Raw genomic sequence first — 21,389 nt, 5'->3', positions numbered from 1 at the left:
TTCTACTACAGTACACTCCAAAAATGTTATTTGATTGTCCCCATATGAGAACTCTTTTTGGTTCCAGGTAGAACCATTTTTGATTCCAGGTAGAACCTTCTGTGGAAAGGCTTCTATGTGGAAAGCAAATAGGTTCTACCTGGAATCAAAAATGATTTTTCAAAGGGGGACAATCAAATAACCCCTTTAGGTTCTAGATAGCACCTTTCTTTCTAAGAGTGTACTACACAGCATATGAGAATGTAAAAAAGACTCAAAACACACCGATGAGAGACAAAAACATCAGGAGTAGTTTTATACTGACAGTGGCAGGACTGTAATAATGATGAAGAAAAACTGCCTATGCCTGAGTCACGCTCATCCCTAAGGGTCTCCCGATCGATTTCACTGCAGAGGAGACTTTACCCTAGTTTTGCATATACCCCTCTGTGCAGCTATATGTTTTCAGGTGATGAATTGTAATTGTATGGGTATGGATAGACAATATAATTAAAAAGAACACAGAACAGGAACATAGACCATATAATTAAAAAGAACACAGAACAGGAACATAATGTACAGTATCTCAATATCTAAATATCAAAATGAACATCGTATGGTTCTCCATAACTGAAATACAGCACCCGTGAATGATGGGTGGCACTTCTCCCATTTCACATCCTGATATACAAGCCTGGACTACACCGGCTCCGACGCTTGTCAGATGTGGCAGGGCTTGCAAACAATTACAGTCCCACTCCAATTTGCATACCGCCCCAACAGATCCACAAATGATGCAATCTCTATTGCATTCAACACTGCTCTTTCACACCTGGACAAAAGGAACACCTATGTAAGAAAGCTATTCATTGACAACAGCTCAGCGTTCAACACCATAGTGCCATCAAAGCTCATCACTAAACTAAGGGCCCTGGGGCTAAACACCACCCTCTGCAACTGGATCCTGGACTTTCTGATGGGCTTCCCCCAGGTGGTAAGGGTAGGTAACAACACATCCGCCACGCTGATCCTCAATACAGGGCCCCTCAGGGGTGTGTGCTCAGTCCCCTCCTGTACTCCCGGTTCACGCATGACTGTACGGCCAGGCACTATTCCAACACCATCATCAAGTTTGCCGATGACACAACAGTGGTAGGGCTGATCACCGACAACGACGAAACAGCCTATAGGGAGGAGATCAGAGATCTGGCCGTGTGGTGCCAGGACAACAACCTCTCCCTCAACATGATCAAGACAAAGGAGATGATTGTGGACTACAGGAAATGGAGGACTGAGCACGCCTCCATTCTCATCGATGAGGCTGTAGTGGAGCAGGTTGAGAGCTTAATGTTCCTTGGTGTCCACATCACCAACAAACTAACATGGTCCAAGCACACCAAGACAGTTGTGCAGAGGGCATGACAAAACCTATTCCCCCTCCGGAGACTGAAAAGATTTGGCATGGGTCCTCAGATCCTCAAAAGGTTCCACAGCTGCACCATCGAGAGCATCCTGACGGGTTGCATCACTGCCTCGTATGGCAACTGCTCCTTCTCCTACCGCAAGGGACTACAGAGGGTACTGCATCCGGCCCAGTACATTACTGGGGCCAAGCTTCCTGCCATCCAGGACCTCTATACCAGGCGGTGTCAGAGGAAGGCCCTAAAAAAGACTCCAGCCACCCTAGTCATAGACTGTTCTCTCAGCTACCGCACGGCAAGTGGTACTGGAGCGCCAAGTCTAGCTCCAAAAGGCTTCTTAACAAGGCTTCTACCCCCAAGCCATAAGACTCCTGAACAGCTAGTCAAATGGCTACCCAGACTATTTGCTTTGTTTCCCCCCCCCCCCATTTTTATGCTGTTGGTAATCTCTGTTTATTATCCATGCATAGCCACTTTACCTCTACCTACATGTACATATTACCTTAATTAACTCAACTAACCGGTGCTCACACACATTGACTCTGTTCCGGTACCCCCTGTATATAGCCTCGATATTGTTATTTTACTGCTGCTCTTTAATTATTTGTTACTTTTATTTCTTATTTTTTACATATTTTCTTAAAACTGCATTGTTGGTTAAGGGCTTGTAAGTAAGCATTTCACTGTAAGTGTCACGACTTCCACAGAAGTCGGTTCCTCTCCTTGTTCGGGTGGCGTTCGGCGGTTGGCGTCACCCGTCTTCTAGCCATCGTCGATCCACTTTTCATTTTCCATTTGTTTTGTCTTGTTTTCCTACACACCTGGTTCTCATTTCACTCATTTAGTGTTGTGTATGTAACCCTCTGTTCCCCTCATGTCTTTGTGTGGTATTGTTTGTTGTATGTGCTTGTGCACGTTGTTTACTGGTGCGCGTTCGGTTTTGTACCCATGTTGGTTATTTCTGTATGCCGTTGGTTTTGTAATTAAACTGCTCCGGCTATTACCTAATTCTGCTCTCCTGCGTCTGACTTCACTGCCACCAGTTACGCACCCCTTACAGTAAGGTCTACACTTGTTGTATTCGGCGCATGTGACAAATAACATTTGATTTGATTTTGATTTGATTTGGAGCCGTCTTGATGGGTTAACTCAGACCCACCTACATCGCCATTTTTCTGCCCCTCAACAGAATGTTTCCTGTGTAAATTGTAGGCCCTAATTGAACTCGTCCTTGTTTCCATGAGGTAAGCAATGACGTGGAAACAACGCTGAGTCAACCAGTGCGCGCCCAGTGGGTAGGAAGGAAGGTTGCATTTCTTCAACTATTCAAACAGGGCCTAACATCAGACAGCAGGATACAGCATTCTATCCTCAATCTCTAGAACTATAATCCAATCTCTAGAACCATAATCCAATCTCTAGAACCATAAAAAGAAGAAGATGCAAAGCTGAAGAAGCTGCAAACAAAACAACACGCTATAGATCTCTTATGGCAGGCAACTCAATACAGTATGCATTGTGCTTTACATATGATGCATGCTGTCAAGGGAGGGTTATTGAGGTCATTTGAGGAGGTGTTGAGCAGGATCTAGAACTGCACTCTATCCCCATGATTAAACAGTGGGCATAAAGTAGATTGGGTCTCTACTATAGGGTGGTATTCATTGGAAAACGAAAACAAGTGTTTATTACACATTGACTCTGTACCGGTACACCCTGTATATAGCCTCGCTACTGTTGTTTTACTGCTGCTCTTTAATTATTTGGTATTTCAATTATTTACTTAACTTTTGTTTTTCTTGAAACAGCATTGTTGGTTAAGGGATTGTAAGTAAGCATTGTCACTGTCACTATATTCGACGCATGTGGTGAAACGGTTAATGTGTGATAGGTGTGGTGAAACGGTTAATGTGTGATTTTGTGTGTTGTACTTAGTCAATTGAAAATGTGCTTAAAGTTTTGAAAAAAACAGCCTTTTTGATGATCTGAGTTTTGTAATAAGCGTTGTGAAATTTGAACACAAACTTGTGAAAATAGTACCAAAGCGATGTTTACCGGAAAGAGTTTAAGGGAGCCATATAGGGCAGAAGTGAGAGGTGTGTGTGTGTGAGTGTGTGTGTGAGTGTGTTTGTGTGTGTGTGTGTGTGTGTGTGTGTGTGTGTGAGTGTGTTTGTGTGTGTGTGTGTGTGTGTGTGTGTGTGTGTGTGTGTGTGTGTGCGCGTGTGTGCGTGTGTGCGTGTGTGTGTGTATGCATTCGTGCCTGTGTGCGTGTGTAATGAGTACTGACATTTACAAGATGCTAGCTGGGCAATTAGACTGGTGTAATTGGAGGAAGACACTCTCCCTCCCCCAAAATGTTAGTGAAAAATGACGCATGCTAATGTCAATAAAGTGAAGTCTGTATTGTTTTTGTCGCAGGGTCGTTAGTGGAGCGAAGTGTCTGCTCTCAGTGTGGCACCCTGATGCTGCATGGCCACCCAGAAATGTCACAACACACAGCTCAGAATCAGGGCCTACAGTATATTACCGTGAATTCATTTGATTGGGTAAGCACTTTGAGCTCAGGAAAAACAACTTTTAAATCCAAGAAACAGGCAATATGTGTACTCGTCACCATTATCAGTGCCCACTTCTGATAGAAGTCAATAGTAAGCTATACAAGACACAAAAAAATCTGTGGCCGTTGTTGAGTTCCCCTCTCTTTCCCAAAGAGGTTCCATCCACAATGTACAGGAAACCTCTTTATATTATGAATGTATCAAGGTTGCATTAATCGTTGAGAGCCTGGAAGTGACTGTGCTCCAAAACCCCACTTCTTCTGTTCCTCTAAGTGTCCTAGATGGCACCCTATTCCCTATCTTGCGCATTGTTTTTGACCAGAGCCCTATGCATATCAAGGCTGTGAATGTTACACTGGGTGGAGCAGGTGAACCAAAGTGCAGACGCAGACGAGGAGACAGGGATAAGGTAACCAAGGTATTTATTGAAAAGCAGGGGGAGATGGGGTGCAGCAAGGGGGAGCTTGGGCGGGTAGCAGGGAACTAGGCATTGAGGCTGCGGCTGGGGCAAGGGGAGCAGGGGCAGGGTAAGCTGGTCCGAAGCGGAATCCAAGGAAGCAGTAGAGCGGGGGTCCAGGGCAGGGAAGCAGGACTGACAAGATGAGGGACTGGCGACAGGGACCAGAGTCAGAGCAGACAGAATGAGCAGAGGCTACGATCTGGCAGCGTGGAAGTGGCAGGACTGAGTATTTGTAGAGGTCTTGATTATGGAACAGGTTGCAGCTGGTAGGGATCTGCTCTGACTCCAGCACACCTGTCTCTACTCACACAATCACATACACCCACACAGAGAGAGAGAGGGAGAGAGCACTGGGGGAGTGGCGGCAGGTTAAGGAGACACAGGATGAGAAGTAGAGGGCATGGCAGGGCAGATGTAACAGTGAACCCTGCTTAGCAGTCTCCACTTGGCCCTCAGGATTTAGCTTATTTTTAAATATTCAATAAAGCATTAGGATCGGAGAGAATCCGGCTAATTACGATCTGTCGACGTCACGCTCACTCATGCTCACTCTGCTCAGCCAAACAGCACACTATGATGTAGTACAGTTTGACAGCAAATGCTGGGTTTTTGTGAATGAAAAATTAATGGATGAGTGGCTGAGGTTATGCATAATGAGTGTGTGTGTGTGTGTGTGTGTGTGTGTGTGTGTGTGTGTGTGTGTGTGTGTGTGTGTGTGTGTGTGTGTGTGTGTGTGTGTGTGTGTGTGTGTGTGTGTGTGTGTGTGTGTGTGTATGAGTGAGAGCACGCTTGTATGTGTGTGTTTGAGTGCACGTGTGTGTGCGTCTGTGTGTGTGTGCTTGAGTAGATGACTACTTACATGCCATGCACAGTCTGAGAGACAATAATATACAGTTGAAGTCGGATAATTACATACACTTAGGTTGGAGTCATTAAAACTCGTTTTTCAACCACTCCACAAACTTCTTGTTAACAAACTATAGTTTTGGCAAGTCGGTTAGGACATCTACTTTGTGCATGACACAAGTCATTTTTCCAACCATTGTTTACAGACAGATTATTTCACTTATAATTCACTGTATCACAATTCCAGTAGGTCAGAAGTTTACATACAGTTGACTGTGCCTTTAAACAGCTTGGAAAATTCCAGAAAATATGTCATGGCTTTAGAAGGTTCTGATAGGCTAATTGACAAAATTTGAGTCAATTGGAGGTGTACATGTGTATGTATTTCAAGGCCTACCTTCAAACGTGCTTGACATCATGGGAAAATCAAAAGAAATCAGCCAAGACCTCAGAAAAAAAATTGTAGACCTCCACAAGTCTGGTTCATCCTTGGGAGCAATTTCCAAATGCCTGAAGGTACCACGTTCATCTGTACAAACAATAGTACGCAAGTATAAACACCATGGGACCACGCAGCCATCATACCGCTCAGGAAGGAGACGCGTTCTGTCTCCTAGAGATGAACGTACTTTGGTGCGAAAAGTGCAAATCAATCCCAGAACAACAGCAAAGGACCTTGTGAAGATGCTGGAGGAAACAGGTACAAAAGTATCTATATCCACAGTAAAACGAGTCCTATATCGACATAACCCGAAAGGCCCCCCAGCAAGGAGGAAGCCACTGCTCCAAAACTACCATAAAAAGCCAGACTACGGTTTACAACTGCACATGGAGACAAAGATTGTACTTTTTGGAGAAATGTCCTCTGGTCTGATGAAACAAATATAGAACTGTATGGCCATAATGACCATCGTTATGTTTGGAGGAAAAAGGGGGAGGCTTGCAATCCGAAGAACACCATCCCAACCGTGAAGCACGGGGGTGGCAGCATCATGTTGTGGGGGTGCTTTGCTGCAGGAGGGACTGGTGCACTTCACAAAATAGATGGCATCAGGGGAAGGGAAATTATGTGGATATATTGAAGCTACATCTCAAGACATCAGTCAGGCAGTTAAAGCTTGGTCGCAAATGGGTCTTCCAAATGAACAATGACCCCAAGCATACTTACAAAGTTGTGGCAAAATTGCTTAAGGACAACAAAGTCAAGGTATTGGAGTGGCCATCACAAAGCCCTGACCTCAATCCTATAGAAAATGTGTGGGCAGAACTGAAAAGCATGTGCGAGCAAGGACGCCTACAAACCTGACTCAGTTACACCAGCTCTGTCAGGAGGAATGGGCCAAAATTCACTCAACTTATTGTAGGAAGCTTGTGGAAGGCTACTCAAAACGTTTGACCCAAGTTAAACAATTTAAAGGCAATGCTACCATATACTAATTGAGTGTATGTAAACTTCTGACCCACTGGAAATGTGATGAAAGAAATAAAAGCTACTATTATTCTGACATTTCACATTCTTAAAATAAAGTAGTGATCCTAACTGACCTAAGACAGGGAATATTTACTAGGAATAAATGTCAGGAACTATGAAAAACTGAGTTTAAATGTATTTGGCTAAGGTGTGTGTAAACTTCCGAATTCAACTGTACCTGTCTCAAGGTGCTCCATCAGTTTGAAATATTGATGGTACTGCGGCTGCAAAGCTGCTGCAATAGGTTACATGGACAGTTACTATGACTAAGGGAATGAGAGAGGCAGAACCAAAGACTATGTGGGAAGGACAATGTGCAAGAAATAGACTAGTGACATGAAATATTACAGTAGAGTGACCTTCATCCCTTTAAGAATAGAAAAAAAGTCTCCAATCGATCTCTAATGTCATGAGAATAGCTCAGTGAATAGAACAAACATCACTTTTTTGTGGCTTTAAGTATGAAAATAAAGTATGTTCTCACAATCTAGCTCTCTATCCACATTACTGTGATGATTGATGTTGCTGTGCATTCCATTGCTCAGTGAATACAATAAACATACATGAAATTAAAATAAGGTATGTTCTCTCACATAACTGCATTGATGTAGCCGCGCGTTTAAAAGGTCAGTGAATGGAAAAATATAAACATTTTCACAGTCATTAGTGTGTATTAGTCATCCATCAAGACATCATTAAAGTCCAGCAACTACTGTAGTGTATTACTGTTTTTCTGGTAATATGCAACAGGTGATGTGGACCAATAAAATGGCTATATTTGATTTAAAGCTAAATGTACACTCTTGCCGCCACATAATTCTCTAGTTTTTCAATAGACATAATATAGATACAGTATACAGACGCTAATGGATACAGTATGTATGCAATGGATATAGTAGCAAATGCTTGCAGTATCTAATGATGCATACAGCACCTTCAGAAAGTATTCACACCCCTTGACTTTTTCCACATTTTGTTGTGTTAATTAAATTAAGGTTTTGTTTCACTGGCCTACACTTGCCACATAATGTCAAAGTGGAATAATATTTTTTGATATGTTTACAAATTAATTAAACATTTAAAGCTGAAATGTCTACAAAACATGCATCCTGTTTGCAATAAGGCACTAAAAGTAAAACAGAAAGAAATGTGGCAAAGAAATTGACTTTATGTCCTGAATACAAAGCGTTATGTTGGGGCAAATCCATCACAACACATCAATGAGTACCAGTCTTCATATTTCCAAGCATGGTGGTTGCTGCATCATGTTAGGGGTATGCTTGTCATTGGCAAGGAGTAGGGATATTTTTTGCATAAATGGAATAGAGCCAAGCATAGGCAAAATCCTAAAGGAAAACCTGGATCAGTCTGCTTTCCAACAGACACTGAGAGATGAATTCACCTTTCAGCAGGACAATAACCTAAAACACAAGGTCAAAAAATACACTGGAGTAGCTTACCAAGACGTCATTGAAAGTTTCTGGTGAGGCCTAGTTACAGTTTGACGTAAATCACCTAAAAAATATATGGTAGGACTTGAAAATGGCTGTCTAGCAATGATCAACAACCAGAGTTTGAATAACTAAAATAATAATAATGTGTAAATATTAAAAATATACTTTCTGAAGGCACTGTATATACATTTAATCGATTGATGTGAAAAATAGAGCAGATACTAATCAAATCAAATTTATTTATATAGCCCTTCTTACATCAGCTGATATCTCAAAGTGCTGTACAGAAACCCAGCCTAAAACCCCAAACAGCAAGCAATGCAGGTGTAGAAGCACGGTGGCTAGGAAAAACTCCCTAGAAAGGCCAAAACCTAGGAAGAAACCTAGAGAGGAACCAGGCTATGAGGGGTGGCCAGTCCTCTTCTGGCTGTGCCAGGTGGAGATTATAACAGCACATGGCCAAGGTGTTCAAATGTTCATAAATGACCAGCATGGTCAAATAATAATAATCATAGTAGTTGTCGAGGGTGCAACAAGTCAGTAACACAAGAGTAAGTGTCAGTTGGCTTTTTCATAGCTGATCTTTGAGAGTATCTCTACCGCTCCTGCTGTCTCTAGAGAGTTGAAAACAGCAGGTCTGGGACAGGTAGCACGTCCGGTGAACAGGTCAGGGTTCCAGCAGGTCTGGGACAGCAGGTCTGGAACAGGTAGCACATCCGGTGAACAGGTCAGGGTTCCATAGCCGCAGGCAGAACAGTTGGAACTGGAGCAGCAGCACGGCCAGGTGGACTGGGGACAGCAAGGAGTCATCAGGCCAGGTAGTCCTGAGGCATGGTCCTAGGTCTAAGGTCCTCCGAGAGAGAGAAAGAAAGAAAGAGAGAAAGAGAGAGAGAATTAGAGAGAGCATATTTAAATTCACACAGGACACCGGAAAAGACAAGAGAAATACTCCAGATGTGACAGACTGACCCTAGTCCCCCGACACATAAACTACTGCAGCATAAACACTGGAGGCTGAGACAGGAGGGATCAGGAGACACTGTGGCCCCATCTGATGAAACCCCCGGACAGGGTTAAACAGGTAGGATATAACCCCACCCACTTTGCCAAAGCACAGCCCCCACACCACTGGAGGGATATCTCAAACCACCAACTTACCATCCCGAGACAAGGCCGAGTATAGCCCACAAAGATCTCCGCCACCGCACAACCCAAGGGGGGGGCGCCAACCCAGACAGGAAGACCACGTCAGTGACTCAACCCACTCAAGTGACGCACCCCTCCCAGGGACGGCATGGAAGAACACCAGTAAGCCAGTGACTCAGCCCCTGTAATAGAGGTAGAGGCAGAGAATCCCAGTGGAGAGAGGGGAACCGGCAAGGCAGAGACAGCAAGGGCGGTTCGTTGCTCCAGCCTTTCTGTTCACCTTCACACCCCTGGGCCAGACTACACTTAATCACAGGACCTAATGAAGAGATGTGTCTAAAGACTTAAAGGTTGAGACTGAGTCTGCGTCTCTCACATGGGTAGGCAGACCATTCCATAAAAATGGAGCTCTATAGGAGAAAGCCCTGCCTCCAGCTGTTTGCTTAGAAATTCTAGGGACAATTAGGAGGCCCGCGTCTTGTGACCGTAGCGTACGTGTAGGTATGTACGGCAGGACCAAATCGGAAAGATAGGTAGGAGCAAGCCCATGTAATGCTTTGTAGGTTAGCAGTAAAACCTTGAAATCAGCCCTTGCCTTAACAGGAAGCCAGTGTAGGAAGGCTAGCACTGGAGTAATATGATCACATTTTTTGGATCTAGTCAGGATTCTAGCAGCCGTGTTTAGCACTAACTGAAGTTAATTTAGTGCTTTATCCGGGTAGCCGGAAAGTAGAGCATTGCAGCAGTCCAACCTAGAAGTAACAAACGCATGGATTCATTTTTCTGCGTCATTTTTGGCAAGAAAGTTTCTGATTTTTGCAATGTTACGTAGATGGAAAAAAGCTGTCCTTGAAACAGTCTTGATATGTTCTTCAAAAGAGAGATCAGGGTCCAGAGTAATGCCGAGGTCCTTCACAGTTTTATTTGAGACGACTGTACAACCATCCAGATTAATTGTCAGATTCAACAGAAGATCTCTTTGTTTCTTGGGACCTAGAACAAGCATCTCTGTTTTGTCCGAGTTTAAAAGTAGAACATTTGCAGCCATCCACTTCCTTATGTCTGACACACAGGCTTCTAGCGAGGGCAATTTTGGGGCTTCACCATGTTTCATTGAAATGTACAGCTGTGTGTCATCCGCATAGCAGTGAAATTTAACATTATGTTTTCGAATGACATCCCCAAGAGGTAACATATATAGTGAAAACAATGTTGGTCCTAAAACGGAACCTTGAGGAACACCGAAATTTACAGTTGATTTGTCAGAGGACAAACCATTCACAGAGACAAACTGATATCTTTTGGACAGATAAGATCCAAACCAGGCCAGAACTTGTCCATGTAGACCAATTTGGGTTTCCAATCTCTCCAAAAGAATGTGGTGATCGATGGTATCAAAAGCAGCACTAAGATCTAGGAGCACGAGGACAGATGCAGAGCCTCGGTCTGACGTCATTAAAAGGTAATTTACCACCTTCACAAGTGCAGTCTCAGTGCTATGATGGGGTCTAAAACCAGACTGAAGTGTTTCGTATACATTGTTTGTCTTCAGGAAGGCAGTGAGTTGCTGCGCAACAGCTTTATCTAAAATTTTTGAGAGGAATGGAAGATTCGATATAGGCCGATAGTTTTTTATAATTTCTGGGTCAAGATTTGGCTTTTTCAAGAGAGGCTTTATTACTGCCACTTTTAGTGAATTTGGTACACATCCGGTGGATTGAGAGCCGTTTATTATGTTCAACATAGGAGGGCCAAGCACAGAAAGCAGCTCTTTCAGTAGTTTAGTTGGAATAGGGTCCAGTATGCAGCTTGAAAGTTTAGAGGCCATGATTATTTTCATCATTGTGTCAAGAGATATAGTACTAAAACACTTTATTGTCTCCCTTGATCCTAGGTCCTGGCAGAGTTGTGCAGACTCAGGACAACGGAGCTTTGGAGGATTACGCAGATTTAAAGAGGAGTCCGTCATTTGCTTTCTAATGATCATGATCTTTTCCTCAAAGAAGTTTATGAATTCATTACTGCTGAAGTGAAAGCCATCCTCTCTTGGGGAATGCTGCTTTTTAGTTAGCTTTGCGACACTATCAAAAAGAAATTTCGGATTGTTCTTATTTTCCTCAATTAAGTTGGAAAAATAGGATGATTGAGCAGCAGTGAGGGCTCTTCGATACTGCACGGTACTGTCTTTCCAAGCTAGTCGGAAGACTTCCAGGTTGGTGTGGCGCCATTTCCGTTCCAATTTTCTGGAAGCTTGCTTCAGAGCTCGTGTATTTTCTGTATACCAGGGAGCTAGTTTCTTATGACAAATGTTTTTAGATTTTAGGGGTGCAACTGCATCTAGGGTATTGCGCAAGGTTGAATTGAGTTCCTCAGTTAGGTGGTTAAACCTGTTAAGAACAGACGTTCCGCTAGCGGAACGTCGTTCCGCCTGCGGAACCCCTAGCCAACAGCCAATGGCATCGCACGGCGCGAAATACAAAACCAACTAAAATACAACAATTTAATTTTCTCAAACAATCAACTATTTTACACCATTTTAAAGACAAGACTCTCGTTAATCTAACCACATTGTCCGATTTCAAAAAGGCTTTACAGCGAAAGCAAAACATTAGATTATGTCAGGAGAGTACCCTGCCAAAAATAATCACACAGCCATTTTCAAAGCAAGCGTATATATCACAAAAACCAAAACCACAGCTAAATGCAGCACTAACCTTTGATGATCTTCATCAGATGACACTCCTAGGACATTATGTTATACAGTACATGCATGTTTTGTTCAATCAAGTTCATATTTATATCAAAAACCCGCTTTTTACATTAGCATGTGATGTTCAGAACTAGCATTCCCACCGCAAACGTCCGGTGAATTTACTAAATTACTCATGATTAACGTTCACAAAAAACATAACAATTATTTTAAGCATTATAGATACAGAACTCCTTTATGGATTCGCGGTGTCAGATTTTAAAATAGCTTTTCGGAGTACATAGCCCGGCCATCATGGCTAGCTAATTTGACACCCACCAAGTTTGGCCCTCACCAAACTCAGATTTACTATAAGAAAAATTGGATTACCTTTGCTGTTCTTCGTCAGAATGCACTCCCAGGACTTCTACTTCAACAACAAATGTTGTTTTGGTTCCAAATAATCCATAGTTATATTGAAATAGCTCCGTTTTGTTCGTGCGTTGAGTTCACTACCCGAAGGGTGACGCGCGAGCGCATTTCGTGACAAAAATGTTCTAAATATTCCATTACCGTACTTCGAAGCATGTCAAATGCTGTTTAAAATCAATTTTTATGCTATTTTTCTCGTAAAATAGCGATAATATTCCAACTGGGCGACGTTGTATTCATTCAAAGACTGAAAGAAAAACATGGAGTCGTCTCGTGGACACGCATCTCCAGTGTCATTGTTCCCTGCCTGACCACTCATAAAAACTCCTGCTGTTTTTCGCCCAGAGACTGCAGAGACGTCATTTCACTTTCTGGCGCCTTCTGAGAGCCAATGGAAGCCTTAGAAAATGTCACGTTAAAGCAGAGATGCTGTATTTTTGATAGAGATGCCCCAAAAGGAGAACAAATTGTCAGACAGGGCACTTCCTGTATGGAATCTTCTCAGGTTTTGGCCTGCCATATGAGTTCTGTTATATTCACAGACACCATTCAAACAGTTTTAGAAACTTTAGAGTGTTTTCTATCCAAATCTACTAATTATATGCATATTCTAGTTTCTGGGCAGGAGTAGTAACCAGATTAAATCGGGTACGTTTTTTATCCGGCCGTGAAAATACTGCCCCCTATCCCAAACAGGTTAGCTGATTTTTGTCGAGGCACAGACACAGTCTCAATGGGGATAGCTGAGCTGACTACACTGACTGTGCTAGTGGCGAACTCCACTAAGCTGACAGGCTGGCTAACAGCCTGCTGCCTGGCCTGCACCCTATTTCATTGTGGAACTAGAGGAGTTAGAGCCCTGTCTATGTTCATAGATAAGATGAGAGCACCCCTCCCAGCTAGGATGGAGTCCGTCACTCCTCAACAGGCCAGGCTTAGTCCTGTTTGTGGGTGAGTCCCAGAAAGAGGGCCAATTATCTACAAATGCTATCTTTTGGGAGGGGCAGAAAACAGTTACTATATGTTGATGTTGTTATTGTTGTCATGTTTTCCATCTCTCTCTCTGGCCAGGCACAACACCAGTGAGGACAGGGTGGTGGGTGGCAGGTCAGTGTGAGAGAGGAGCCAGGAGCGAAACCGCCCACACACCTCCCACAAGCCCTGCCAGACCTGTCAGTCATACACACACACACACACACACACACACACACACACACACACACACACACACACACACACACACACACAGACACATGCATGCAGACCACACCCACGCACACACCTACACACATTGAACTTATAGGGTGCCAATTTTTCTGTTGATTTTCTTCTAGTATTAATGCTATAGGAGCATCATAAAATCTACATGCAAAGTTACCATTTTAGCCTGTGATACCTGGTACATTAATGACAATGTGTTACTTGTGATATGTAGACCTATCATCATTTAAATGAGGCTTAACCACCGAGTGTTCTTCAAGTTAAGTGTTGTGGGGTCAAATATTGAATTGTATCTTAAAAGTCCAATAGTTAAATGCTGCTGTTTAATTTTCCTAAATAGAGTCTAATTAAATATACTGTTTCAGATACACACAATAGTATAATTCTACTATTGAAAGATGTTTACAAAATGATATTGAGCTGCAGAAAGCTTCAGTGAACACTTCCATGTTGACTGTTCCCCATCTAGTGGGCAATTCTGGTACTTCTTATATCATATTGTAAGCTCTCGTTCAGGTGTCCCCAATAACATTCAGACTTGTGACGATTTTTCCTTGAGGGGATGGTCAGGGGGCCTGAACAGAGTGCAAATTGTACAGTGCAAATTGACTGCCTCTCTATTTATGCGTGGGATTACTTGGGAACCACAGGAGGCTGCTGAGGGGAGGACGGCTCATACTAATGGCCAGAACGGAGTGAGTGGAATGGCATCAAACCCATGGAAACCAGGTGTTTGATGTATTTGATATCATTCCACTTACTGTGCTCCAGCCTATTCCAAGACCCCGTCCTCCCCAATTAAGGTGCCACCAACCTCGAACTGGACTAAGATCTTTTCTTTAACAAGTGGGAACAGATTTCCTAAATTAAAATCTATTTGAGCTAATTTCCTGGTGATTTTACAGTCTTCTAGTCCAAGAACAAAATTACTCCAAGAACAAAATGTTATTTATATATAAAATGGCACCGGAGGAGATGGCTGCCATTTTACGGGCTCCCAACCAATTGTGCTATTTTATGTGTTTTTTTCACTTTGTAACTTATTTTGTACATAATGTTTATGCCACTGTTTCTTATGACCGAAAAGCTTCTGGATATCAGAACAGCGATTATTCACCTCGAACTGGACTAAGATTTTTTCTTTAACAAGTCGGACGCGAAAGATTTACTCCAGATACCAGACCAGGCCCAAATCCCTGTCATTCACATGAAGAAAAGACGCCGATACAGGGGATGCAGGTCCGGGTGCCTTGTGAGAATTTGTTGGCGAGTGGATAACACGCCTCTACCATCCGTCCTATTGGCCAACTTGCAATCAGTGGAGAATAACCTGGATCAATTTAAGACTATCCTACCAACGGGACATTAGCAAAAGCTAAAGCAGGAAGTGGTCAGATGACGCAGACACTAAGCTACTGGCCTGTTTTGCTAGCACAGACTGGAATATGTTCCGGGACTCATCCGATGACATTGAGGAGTATATCGCATCAGTCACCGGCTTCATCAATACGTGCTTGATGGTTCATCGGAGGGCATTGCAGAATTTCTTATAAGCTTCCGTGTTAGAGTCCAGCTCCTTGAAAGCGTCAGCTCTACCCTTTAGCTCAGTTCGGATATTGCCTGTAATACTTGGCTTCTGGTTGGGGTATGTACGTACGGTCACTGTAGGGACGATGTCATCGATACACTTATTGATGAAGCCAGTGACTGATGTGGTGTACTCCTCAATGCCATCGGAGGAATCCCGGAACATATTCCAGTTTGTGCTAGCAAAACAGTCCTGTAGCTTAGCTTCATCACCTTAGCTTAATCTGATCACTTTCTTATTGACCGAGTCACTGGTTATTCCTGCTTTAGTTTTTTCTTGTATCAGGAGGATAGAATTATGGTCAGATTTGCCAAATGGAGGGCGAGGGAGAGCTTTGTATGCGTCTCTGTGTGTGGAGTAAAGGTCTCAAGTTTTTTTCCCTCTGGTTGCACATTTAAGATGCTGATAGAAATTAGGTAAAACGGATTTAAGTTTTCGTACATTAAAGTCCCCGACCAATAGGAGCGCCACCTCTGGATGAGCGTTGTCTTGTTTGCTTATGGCTGTATACAGCTCATTGAGTGTGGTCTTAGTACCAGCATCGGTTTGTGGTGGTAAATAGACAATTACGAAGAATATAGTTGAAAACTCTCATGGTAAACAGTGTGGTCTACAGCTTATCATGAGATACTCTACCTCAGGCGAGCAAAACCTTCCTTAGATTTCCTGAGATTTCGTGCACCAGCTGTTATTTACAGATATACATAGACCGCCACCCCTTGTCTTACCAGATGCCGCTGTTCTATCCTGACGAAAAAGCGTAAAATCTGCCAGCTGTATGTTATTCATGTTGTCGTTCATCCATGACTCGAGGAAACATAAGATATTACAGGTTTTAATGTCCCGTTGGTAGGATAATCTTGATCGTAGGTCATCGATTTTATTTTCAAATGATTGCACGTTGGCCAATAGAACAGATGGCAGTGGGGGTTTACTCGCTCGCCTACGAATTCTCAGAAGGCAGCCCGACCTCCGCCCCCTTTTTCTCCGTCTTCACGCAAATGACGGGGATTTGGGCCTGTTCCCGAGAAAGCAGTATATCCTCCGGACTCGTCAGACTCGTCAAAGGAAAAAGCTTCTTCTAGTTCGAGGTGAGTAATCACTGTTCTGATGTCCAGAAGTTTTTTTTTTGGTCATAAGAGTCGGTAGCAGCAGCATTATGTACAAAATACGTTTTTTTAAAAGTTGGTTAGGAACACGTAAAACGTCAGCCATCCTCTCCGGCGCCATTAACATTTGTTATGCCTGAATTCGACCCCAAAACCAACAAGGAAGTCTACTGCAGTGTTGATTGAAAGCAGTTATATGAAATCAATCAGTAGGCTATGTCAAGCAAAGCTATTAACCGTACTAACCCGCTCTTAATTTCTATACAGTTCAACTAGCCATAAATTTGGCATCTGAACGGCGTAAGATTTCCTTTTTTATATCCATTCCCATGTATAGATATTTCACCTCATGATTCCTGTTTATGTCTAAATTAACAAAGCAAACATAATTTTATTAACTGAAATACACATTAGAATGAAACAACTTAAAATGAAAAGAGGTGAACAAAATGCAAGAGCAGAGAACGCAGGAACAGTGGTTGAATGACAAGAAGCATGTGCCACATCTTTGGGTTTACTTGAATACAATGAATCTCCGTGTCTTTTTTCCCCATCACCTGTCCATCTCCTTGATGAGACATATGATATAGGATGCATCTCATTGTTTTCTGTTCTTCATCTTTACTAAGGGGAGAATCCTATCTTCCACTTTGGTAACAAAATTCAACTAAAAGTTTTTGCCCCTAATAAAATTGTTTAAAAACAGGACAGGTGAAAGCAGTATGGAGGATTCCTACCTGGAAAGTACTTTAACCTGTCCAATTTCTTTCCCATTACTGCAGATGAAGGAAAGTAGCAGAGGAGATGAAGCCATATGGGGATGCACTCACGGTATGAATTTTGTTTTTAACACATAGTGATTGAGCTGCAGGGGGCAATATTGCTCTTCTCTACAGATTTCACTGCACTATAATCCCACACAGCTCTTGAGCTGTGAGGGAACAGTCGAGGTAAATCTCCCTTCACTGTATGGGAGTGATACGTTTCTTGTAGGCTATACCTGGAACTGGAAGAATGACTGATAGCCACTCAAACACAAAAAAAGACTAATTTAAATATAGTTGACCTTACTCACTCACTCACTCACTCACTTAAAACAGAGAAAAACACTTGACAGGTAGTCAATTGTGTAAACTAAACACTGAGTGTACAAAACATTAAGAACACCTGCTCTTTCCATGACATAGACTGACCAGGTGAATACAGGTGAAAGCTATGATCCATTATTGATGTCATTTGTTAAATCCACTTCAATCAGTGTAGATGAAGGGGAGGACAATTGAAACAATTGAGGCATGGATTGTGTATGTATGCCCTTCAGAGGGTGAATGGGTAAGACAAAAAAATGTAAGTGCCAGACGCACCGGTTTGTGTCAACAACAGCAAAGCAGCTGGGTTTTTCACACTCAACAGTTTCTTGTGTATATCAAGAATGGTCCACCACCCAAAGGACATCCAGCCAACTTGACAAAACTGTGGGAAGCATTGTCTACATAGGCCAGGGGGGGTGCAACTCAGTGTATACTGTTGGAGTGAAAACTGATTATTTCATTTGAATTACAGCAGAGATTGATGGTGTTACAGAATCCCCCTACCGAGGGTGCTACAGGACGGTATATCATTGTGTTGTGTGCACATTTGTTGATTTTCTCTCTGGAGCAGCGCTGTCTGGCTCTCACTCATCTTCACCGTTTCTCCCCCTCACCTGAGAGATTGATATGTTCTCCAGCTCATGTCTTCAGCCAATCGGACAATAGCCATGTGTCTCACTCCTGTGCACTCTCTAGCCATGCAGTCTATCTAGACCTTGATTGGTTAGTAGCCTAGCGCATTCTCTCCAAGGGAGTAAATATTCCCCATACCGAACAGTCTTTTTCCATTCTGTGAGTGTAGGTGGACTTGTATACATGGGATGCTTGAGAACATGTACATTTGTATCACTGTTGTTATGCCTGTTGGACGTGTTACTGGTGTGTTTACTACATACAGTGCCTCCAGAAAGTATTCATATCCCTTGACATATTCCACATTTTGTTGTGTTACAGCCTTAATTGAAAATAGATTAAATATTTGTTTTTCTCTCATCCATCTACTCACATATGACAAAAGGAAAACATGTTTTTAGAAATGTTTGCACATTTATTGAAAATGAAATACAGAAATATCTCATTTACATCCCTGAGCCAATAATTTGGAGAAGCACCTTTCTGAGAAAGTCTTTAAGAGCTTTCCACACCTGGATAGTGCAACATCTGCCCATAATTTTTTTCAAAAGGATTCAAGCTCTGTCAAATAGGTTGTTGATCGTTGTTAGACAACCATTTTCAGGGCTTGCCATAGATTTTCAAGTACATTTCAGTTCAAACTGTAACTTGGCCACTCAGGACATTCACTGTCTTCAAAGTAAGCAACTCCAGTGTAGATTTGGCCTTGGGTTTTAGGTTTTTGTCCTGCTGAAAGGGGAATTAATCTCTGTGTCTGGTGGAAAGCAGACTGAACAAGGTTTTCCTTTAGGATTTTGCCTTATCCTGAAAATCTCCTCAGTCCTTCACGATTACAAGCATACCCATAACATGATGCAGCCACCACTATGCTTGAAAATATGGAAAGTGGTACTCAGTAATATGTTGCATAGAATTAAAAAGGTATTGTCAGATATTATTCATCCTAATCAGACAGGTTTTTTACATGGAAGATACATTTGAGATGATATAAGACAGGTACTGGAAACAATACAACTCTATGAAAAATCTGGGAAACCAGGCCTACTATTCATAGCTTTTGATAAATGGATGGTTTCTCAAATGACTGCCTCGCTTGGTTCACCAACTACTTCTCCGATAGAGTTCAGTATGTCAAATCGGAAGGCCTGTTGTCCGGACCTCTGGCAGTCTCTATGGGGGTGCCACAGGGTTCAATTCTCGGGCCGACTCTCTTCTCTGTATACATCAATGATGTCGCTCTCGCTGCTGGTGATTCTTTGATCCACCTCTACGCAGACGACACCATTCTGTATACCTGTGGCCCTTCGTTGGACACTGTGTTAACTAACCTCCAGATGAGCTTCAATGCCATACAACTCTCCTTCCGTGTCCTCCAACTGCTCTTAAATGCAAGTAAAACTAAATGCATGCTCTTCAACCAATCGCTGCCCGCACCTGCCCGCCCGTCCAGCATCACTACTCTGGACGGTTCTGACTTAGAATATGTGGACAACGACAAATACCTAGGTGTCTGGTTAGACTGTAAACTCTCCTTCCAGACTCACATTAAACATCTCCAATCCAAAATTAAATCTAGAATCGGCTTCCTATTTCGCAACAAAGCATCTTTCACTCATGCTGCCAAACATACCCTCGTAAAACTGACCATCCTACCGATCCTTGACTGCGGCGATGTCATTTACAAAATAGCCTCCAACACTCCAACACCTCAGCAAATTGGATGCAGTCTATCACAGTGCCATCCGTTTTGTCACCAAAGCCTCATATACTACCCACCACTGCGACCTGTATGATCTCATTGGCTGGCCCTCGCTTCATACTCGTCGCCAAACCCACTGGCTCCAGGTCATCTACAAGTCTCTGCTAGGTAAAGCCCCGCCTTATCTCAGCTCAATGGTCACCATAGCAGCACCCACTCGTAGCACGCGGTCCATAAGGTATATTTCTCTGGTCACCCCCAAAGCCATTTCTACCTTTGGCCGCCTCTCCTTTCAGTTCTCTGCTGCCAATGACTGAAACGAACTGCAAAAATCTCTGAAGCTGGAGACTCTTACCAACCTCACTAGCTTTAAGCACCAGCTGTCAGAGCAGCTCACAGATCACTGCACCTGTACATAGCTTATCTGTAAATAGCCCATCCAATCTACCTCATCACCATACTGTATTTATTTATTTATTTATTTATCTTGCTCCTTTGCACCCCAGTATCTCAACTTGCACATTCATCTTCTGCACATCCTACCATTCCAGTGTTTAATTGCTATATTGTAATTACTTTGCCACCATGGCCTATTTATTGCCTTACCTCTCATATCCTACCTCATTTGCACATGCTGTATATAGATTTTTATACTGTATTATTGATTGTATGTTTGTTTATTCCATGTGTAACTCTGTGTTGTTGTATGTGTCAAACTGCTTTGCTTCATCTTTTCCAGGTCGCAGTTGCAAATGAGAACTTGTTCTCAACTAGCCTACCTGGTTAAATAAAGGTGAAATAAACAAATATTTAAATAAATAAAGTATTACTGTAATGCATATGCAGTTGAAGTCGGAAGTTTACATACACTTAGGTTGGAGTCATTAAAACTCGTTTTTCAACCACTCCACAAATTTCTTGTTAACAAACTATAGTTTTGGCAAGTCGGTTAGGACATCTACTTTGTGCATGACACAATCAATTGTTCCAACAATTTTTTACAGACAGATTATTTCACTAATAATTCACTGTATCACAATTCCAGTGGGTCAGAAGTTTACATACACTAACTTGACTGTGCCTTTATACAGCTTGGAAAAGTCCAGAAAATGATGTCATGGCTTTAGAAGCTTCTGATAGGCTAATTGACAAAATTTGACCTGTTGGATGTATTTCAAGGCCTACCTTCAAACTCAGTGCCTCTTTGCCTGACATCATGGGAAAATCAACAGAAATCAGCCAAGACCTCAGAAAATAAATTGTAGACCTCCACACGTGCAGCCGTCATACCGTTCAGGAAGGAGACGCATTCTGTCTCGTTGAGATGAACATACTTTGGTGCAAAAGGTGCAAATCAATCCCTAAACAACAGCAAAGGACTTTGTGAAGATGCTGGAGGAAACAGGTACAAAAGTATCTATATCCACAGTAAAACGAGTCCTATATCGACATAACCTGAAAGGCTACTCAGCAAGGAGGAAGCAACTGCTCCAAAACCACCATAAAAAAGTCAGACTACGGTTTGCAACTGCACATGGGAACAAAGATCTTACTTTTTGGAGAAATGTCCTCTGGTCTGATGAAACAAAAAC

Source organism: Salmo trutta, chromosome 39 (assembly GCF_901001165.1).
Source record: "Salmo trutta chromosome 39, fSalTru1.1, whole genome shotgun sequence".
Lineage (NCBI taxonomy): Eukaryota > Metazoa > Chordata > Actinopteri > Salmoniformes > Salmonidae > Salmo > Salmo trutta.
The sequence above is the reverse complement of the archived record's forward strand: the minus strand, read 5'-3'. Positions refer to the sequence as shown.